Here is an 8,653-nt window from a genome sequence, read left to right on the forward strand (position 1 = left end):
GGCAGTGGTGATGGTGGTGGTGGTAGTAGTGGTGGTGGTGGTAGTAGTAGTAGTGGTGGTTGTGGTGGTGGTAGTAGTAGTAGTAGTAGTAGTAGTAGTAATAGTGGTGGTGGTAGTAGTAGTAGTGGTGGTTGTGGTGGTGGTGGTGGTGGTGGTAGTAGTAGTAGTAATAGTAGTGTGGTAGTGGTAGTAGTAGTGGTAGTAGTAGTAGTAGTAGTAGTAGTAGTAGTAGTAGTAGTAGTAGTAGTAGTAGGGAGAAGGGCTGGTGATGGTGGTGGCGCCGGCCGCAGTTATGATTCAAATTAATGTATAGACTCATACATGTATAAAACATACACCTGTCTTCCTACTATAAAATGTTCACTATATTCTTCAAGAAAGTTGGAGGTTGTTATTTGTCTGCTTGCTTGTTGTCTTTTATGCTCACACACAACGGTAATATATATTCCCTCATTCTTTTTCATATACAAACCCCATTAATTGTATGCATGCATCCACAACTGACACACAACATTCACTCATACATATAAACACAGAGAAAAGCAAATACTAATGTGTGCGCATTTATGTGTGTGTGTGTGTGTGTGTGTGTGTGTGGTGTGTGTGTATCTGTGTTTATATATGTATAGGGGATGTGTTATGTTTGCGTATGTAGTTATGTGATGATATTACTATATATATTTACATATATTGTAGCAACCGAATATGTAAGACATTAAAAATATATAGACATACAAGTGCTTTAGTCGTCTGTATGTACGTATATAAGTACCTATATTAATCTATCTAGCTATCTTTGTCTCACCCTCTCCATCACTCTATGTGTGTGTGAGTGTGAGTGTGTGAAGAAAGAGAGAGGCGGAGGGAGGGAGAGAGACAGATTCATAATTATAGCTAAAACTTAGAGATACTTCAAAATAGAAAGTGACTTCTAAAACAAGTACTTAATATCTCAGGATAGATTCGTGTATATGCATAATTGCTTGTGAACACGTGATGATTTCGCCAGCAAGAAAGCACAGACTGCTGTATGATGATGGTTTTACGATTCGTATAGAGTAGTGCTCCGCAACCGGTATGCTGCGGCACACTGGTGTGCCACGAGAGAATGCTAGGTATGACACATTGTAACCTGAATATAATGTTTTTCCCCTTATACATTCAGTTATAATTTTTGTTCAGGTGTTCCGCCGAATTTTGAAAAGAATATAACTGTGCCGCAAACGAATAAAATGGTTGCGGAGCACTGATATAGCGTATACATTAGAAAACGGAGTGTGCCGCGAAAGCTCTTCGAAAATGTGCCCCAGCATGGTTAAGGCTAAAATAGAACTCAGCCTGGAAGGATCCAAGCAGTAGTGTTAGCTAGAACTTTACATTCCTTGGGAGCATTCTATTGGCTTCAAATTTGGCACAACGCCAGCAATTTAGAGGGAGGGCTACGTCGATTATATCGACTCCAGTGTGCAACTGGTACGATTTTGTCGAACCCGAAAAGATGAATGGCAAAGTAGATCTCGGTGGAATTTGAAATGACAACGTCAGATCGGAGGAAATGCTGCTAAGCATTTTTCGCAGCGTACTAACGGTTTTGTCAGCTTGCCACCTACATGGTGTGATTATATTGATGAGGCAATAATCGAACTGATGTTCTTTTATCTTTTACTCTTTCGAGTCATGAGACTGAGGCCATCCTGGGGCACCACCTTGAGAAATTTTTAGTCCAATGAATCGACCACTGTACAAGGTGCCACGCCGTAGGAGTGAACCCGGAACAAAGGGGCTGTAAGTATGAGTTCCTTCCCGAGTCATATAGACACATAGGACTGGTTTCTCGGTTTCCGTGGCGTATGTAACCCCCACCTGACTGGGACACCGGTCCATCGCAGGATTTTTGCCAGCTGAATGAACTAGAGCAACGTGAAATGAAGTGTTTTACTTAAGAACACAACGCATCACCCGGTCCAGGAATCGAAACCATAATCATACAATCATGATTCCAACACCCTAACCACTAGGCTACGCGCCCCCACAACCATGAGGTTGGGGAACAAGCTACTCACCGTTCTGTCCCGCCTGCGCCTAGACAGCCACTCCTGCGTCCGTTTTCTATAAACGTTATTTTATGAAATTGAAATAGCATAAGACCATCCTGTAATCAAAGAATCTTAATTTGTCGTAAGAACACATTCAACCAACACAAAAATTGTGAGCTGAAAATGACCACATGACTCCCATAAAATTTACTTCTAAAAACCTCCCGTTATATGAAGGTCTGACTGAACCCAAACAATAACAAACCTCATTTACCAAACCATCCTTTCCTCTCCACCTACATACACTAAAACATATGCTCACTTCCTGTTCTTCTTCACCGCCGAATTTATAAGCATACCACACCTATTTTTCATTTCTATTATTTCATCCTCCATATGAACACCTTAGCAAAACGCTATATATGAGTAGACCAAAAAATAAACATCTGTCAGATAAACACTGATAAGCCAGGATTATCATGATCTATTTTCATGATCTATAAGTGCATGTGTATGTGTGTGTGTGCGTGTGTGTAGATACATAGACAGATACACACACACGCACGCGCACATACACATATACACACATATATATATATATATATATATGGATATAATAAACAGCGGTAGTGGGTTTAAAATAAATAATTACCGAGGTCGATTCGTTCGACTAATGTTCTTCAGTTCGGTACGCCAGCATAGATGTTGTCTAATGACTGATAAAAGATAATATTTATACATACATACATACATACATACATACATACATACATACATACATACATCTATACATACATACATACATACATACATACATACATCTATACATACATACATACATACATACATACATACATACATACATACATACATACATATATACATACGTACACACTTACATATGTACATACGTGAATGCATGTATGTATGTATGTATGTATGTATGTATGTATGTATGTATGTATGTATGTATGTATGTGTGTATGTATGTATGCATGTATGTACTCTTTACTCTTTTACTCGTTTCAGTCATTTGACTGTGGCCATGCTGGAGCACCACCTTTTAGTCGAGCAAATCGACCCAAGGACTTATTCTTTGTAAGCCTAGTACTTATTCTATTGGTCTCCTTTGTCGAACCGCTAAGTTACGGGGACGTAAACACACCAGCATTGGCTATCAAGCGACGTTGGGGGGACAGATACAGACACACAAACATATACACATACACACATATATATATATATACATATATACGACGGGCTTCTTTCAGTTTCCGTCTACCAAATCCACTCACAAGGCTTTGGTTGGCCCGAGGCTATAGTAGAAGATACTTGCCCAAGGTGCCACGCAGTGGGACTGAACCCGGAACCATGTGGTTCGTAAGCAAGCTACTTACCACACAGCCACTCCTATGCCTATGTATGTATGTATATATGTTTGGTGATTGCACCGTCTTCACATGATTGCTATCACCTTGTATTTCTCCTTTGTCTATGATATTTCACGACTTACCATCCATGAAATCTCTGATGACTATTCAGTCCGTATGAAATTTGTGCACTTCCAACTAATTATGTCCTTACAATTCATCACTCTTCTATCACCATATATCTTCCAGTAGATAAGATGAGATATGAGGTCACCGTAAAGAAGCATCTGTACATCATTGAACACGTATAGTGATAAACGCTTGTACGACATGAGCAGTATTGAGTCTTCTGATTTATACCTAGTGACAATAAAACGACCAGTAATCACATGAAACCGCAGATTCTACTCCAGACTGTCCCCTTTCCAGAAAGATGTTGACAATAACTAGGGTCTGTCAGTCCCTTTGGATTTACTAAGCATCGTGGCAACAGCCAAGTGTATTTCTGCCTCCTCTAGGGATATCCTCGCTAGGGGTGCATCATGCCTAATAGTTTTACTGCATGCCCTGACACCGACCGCAACAGGTACACTAGCAGAAAAAAGAAACATAGAGAGTTATACGTATACATATTAATATTGAAAAAAATATATATTACAAGAGGCTTAAAACTGATAGACAAGGCTACGTTTGAAAAAATGCAATATTTAAGTAACAATGTACATACAAGCAGAGAAAAAAACAAAACGAAATTAACAAAAAAGAAACAACAAATACAGACAAGGCCGGTCGGTGTATTCAAGAGAGTTACCTTACTCAAAAATTAACCCGGGGTAGGGGAGACAGTAAAAAAAGAATAGGAACAAAAACGAATGTATGAAGGAGAAAAATATATATTTACAAGTGATTTAAAAATCCTATACACTTAACACATAAAGATATACAGTCTTACATATATGCAGACATACATACACATACACACACATACATACACACATACATACACTCGCACATACATATATAAGGGTGCAAGTGTAAGGGAAGATACAAACAAGTAAAATAATACAATAAAGGAGTACGTATTCACATAAGACGGATATACATACATATACACATGCATACACACACACACACACACACACACATATATATATAGTTAATCCAAACAAGAAAACACAAAAAAAAACAAAAAAAAACACAACGTGAGGACGTGGAACAGATAAAGTATTATTGGACGCTCAGGAAAGAAGGGAAGAAGGAGGGTTTAACGTTTCGAGCGGAGCTCTTCGTCGGAAACATAGGAGAAGTAAAGATCCCGACAAGGGAAGACAGAGGAAATAAATCGCCAGTGGTACTCACGAGGTCATATATATATACACACTTATATATATATGTCTCGATTTATTACTATTTCTTTAAACATATCCGTTAGATTTTTTTTTTATGTTACAGTTTACTGCGCATATAGACTTGCATACACATTGATATGTCTTTCTTTTTCTCGTTTACGGTATATGTATACCTATATCGAAATTTCGCGCATATATAAAAGTATATATAATATATAAAGTTTTACATATATATATATGTATGTATGTATGTATGTATGTATGTATGTATGTATGTATGGATGGATGGATGGATGGATGGAAATTTGGTCAATTGCTGAAAAAATTGTGTTAAATATATTTCTAACTAAGCATCCAGCAATGTATTTGGGATGGCTAGAAATTTATGGATACATTAAAAGTTCGCATTGAATTTATTATAGGGTAACCGGAGATATATATTATATCTCCAAACCACTTCATATATTGGAATAGTGTAGATTTTTATATTTGTTTCAATATATTCAATATATTTGTTTCGAACAAATCTTTGTAACCCTAGTACTTATTCTATCGGACGCTTTTGCCGAACCGCTAAGTTACGGTGATTTAAACACAATAACATCAGTTGTCAAGCGATGTTCGGGGGACAAACACACACACACACATTTATATGATGGGCTTCTTTTTGTTTCCGTCTACCAAATCCACTCACAAGGCTTTGGTCGGCCCGAGCCTATAGTACAAGACAATTGCCAAGTTGCTACGCAATGGGACTGAACGCGGAATCATGTGGTTGGTAAGGAAGCTACTTACCACACAGCCACTTCTGCGCCGATATTTATGTAGATATATATGCGCATATAAATATTCCATGTTCATGTACGCACGTGCATATGTATGTGTATATATCTATCTATCAATCAATCTATCTATCTATCTATCTATCTATCTATCTATCTATCTATCTATCTATCTATCTATCTATCTATCTATCTATCTATCTATCTATCTATCACATATCTATCTATCTATCTGTCTATCTATCTATCTATCTATCTATCTATCTATCTATCTATCTATCTATCTATCTATCTATCTATCTATCTGAGACATTTCAGCGGCACTTTGCCCGACTGTACGGGACGAGTAGTGAGCGTGAACGCAGGGTGGACTTCAGTGCCTACCTGCACAGCCTACCACGACTCTCGGCAAGAGAGGCAGAGTGCTGCGAAGGATGCCATCACGGCGGCGGATGTGCGGGACGCGATGGCAGAATGCTCGAGAGACAAATCGCCGGATTTGGATGGTCTGCCCTACGAGTTTTACAATTGTATGCCAGACTTGTTTGGAGACGTCTTGGCAGCTGTATACTGCAACTGGCAGCAAAACGGGAGCACACCCGGTTTTGTGAGTCGAGGAGCTGTAACACTGCTGAAGAAAGATCCAAACAAGGGGAACATTATAGATAACTTTAGACCAATCACTCTGCTCAATGCAGACCTCAAAATTTTGACAAAGGTGTTAGCCAAGAGGTTGGCGCTTGTCAGCGAGAAACTAGTCGACAACGCACAAACGTGCGCCGTGCCGGGCCGGAGCATCCATGACAACCTCCATCTGATGCGCTACATCATAGACAGGGTAGTTAACGAACTTGGCATGGGTGGGGCCCTGATCAACTTGGATCAATCGAAAGCCTTCGATAGGGTAGACCATCGATACTTGGAGGCAGTCCTGAGAGCGGCTGGTTTCGGTCCCGTCTTCCGCGGCTGGATAGCTGCCTTGTACAGAAGCATCCGTTCGGTAATTCGCGTAAATGGACATCTATCGAGACCTTTCGACATTGCACGTTCGGTCCGTCAGGGATGCCCCCTCTCGGCGCTTCTATACGTATTGATTCTTGAGCCACTACTGCGGAAGCTGGCGACTCTGAGGGGCATCCCGCGAGAATTGGGATGCGAGACGAGCGTGTCTGCATACGCGGACGACGTCACCGTCATAGTGTCAAGCCACAAGCACATCGAGCGGGTCGGCGAGACACTGAAAGACTACGAAGCGGTGACAGGAGCAAAAATCAACCGGGAAAAGTCAGTGGGCTTGCGGCTCGGCACCTGGAGAAGCAAGCCCATGCCGTCCACCAGTACCTCCGTCGTGGGACGCTGGACAGACGGCCCGGTTGAGTTGCTCGGGGTCTGGTTCGGTCCGGACCTCCAAATGGAGAAGAACTGGAACGGGATAACGAGTAGGGTGGTCACTCTCGCCCAGCAATGGGCCGAGAGGAAACTGTCCCTAAAAGGTCGGGCGGAGGTGGTGAACGCGTACATCGCGTCCATCATCTACTACCGCCTGAACGTCGTACCTTGTCCCGACCCTACCATCACCAAACTAGAACGCATTCTCTTCCGCTTCTTGTGGAAAGGATGCGTCCCGATGGTCAGGTGATCCATTTGCTGTCAACACCCGTTGAAAGGAGGGCTGGGCATGCCGTGGTTGATGATGCGCAGACACGCGCTGAGACTGCGACATCTCTGGCTCTATGTAGACGATGGTGAACAGGTGTGGTCGCCGTTTGTGAGGCACGCATTCCCGCAACTCGTCTCCATGACCGAACTGCAGTCGTGGATGAAAAAGAGGCCGAGTAAGGGCGAATGGCACCGCGAGGATTAGAGACAAACACTTTTCTCTCTGGTCAATCTCTCATCAACTTCTTCAAGTATCACTTGAAGAGGAAAGTGAGAGTAGAGAGGCAAGTTTTGTCTAGTGAATGTTTTAAAAAAAGATGGGTGAATGTAGCAAGGATGGCACGTATGAATGACGAAGCCACCTTGTCTATGATACTATGAACCGTAAAAATTAATACAGAGAGTTGCTTATTTGCAAAAAAAAAAGAAAGAAATATAACATGTGACTTCATTGACCGAGGTCACCGTGGTCTTTTCCGTAGGCTTTTCCTTCCACGGATAAACGTCACCTGTCCTCCCCTTTACACTTCACATTGACATTTCTGTGATTACAATCCCTATTGATCAACTTTTTTTCCTCTCCCCTTTTCTTTTTTTTCCCTCTCCTCCCCTATTTTTTAACTCCTCCCCTTTTTTTGTCCTCTTACTTTCCTTTTACGATCCCTTTTGATCGAAAACCAACCCCCTTTTTTTACCCCCAAAAGAAAAGCTCTACCTTGTAATTTGTTCTGTCTGTGTGCAGCCCTGTGTGGCTAATAAAGAAACATAACTATCTATCTATCTATCTATCTATCTATATATATATATATATATATATTTGAATAATTGAATGAATTATCTTATTAAGGATAATTCGAAAGATAACCGATACCAGGGTAGCAAATTCACATCAGAAAGAACACGGTTGAAGCTACGTCCCTAGGGCATAGACTACGTGTCTTCGTGCGGAAATTTGTATGTTTATTTTAAAATTATATGTATATGAAAGAATGGAGTTGAACGACTAGTTAACAAATATCCTTTATTCTCGACATATGTTTCGAAGGCTGCATATTCATAATTCCGAAGGAATAAGGAGTACGTTATGCAGATTTCTCATCCTGATGAGAAATCTGCATAACGTACTCCTTATTCCTTCGGAATTAGGAATATGCAGCCTTCGAAACATATGTCGAGAATAAAGGATATTTGTTAACTAGTCGTTCAACTCCATTCTTTCATATACTTATATATATATATATATATGTATGTATGTATGTATGTATGCATGTAAGCATGTATGTATATATGCTTGTGTGTGTGTGCTTGCGGATGTGTGTGCCTGCTTGTGTCTGTGTGCGCGTGCTTGTGTGTGTGTTCGTGCTTGTGCGTGTGTGCTTTTGTGTGTGTGTCTATTAAGAAAGAGACAACAAAACCAAGCAGTGTGAAATCTCTAAGACATTTATAAAGAGAAAATT

Source organism: Octopus sinensis, linkage group LG1, assembly GCF_006345805.1.
Source record: "Octopus sinensis linkage group LG1, ASM634580v1, whole genome shotgun sequence".
Lineage (NCBI taxonomy): Eukaryota > Metazoa > Mollusca > Cephalopoda > Octopoda > Octopodidae > Octopus > Octopus sinensis.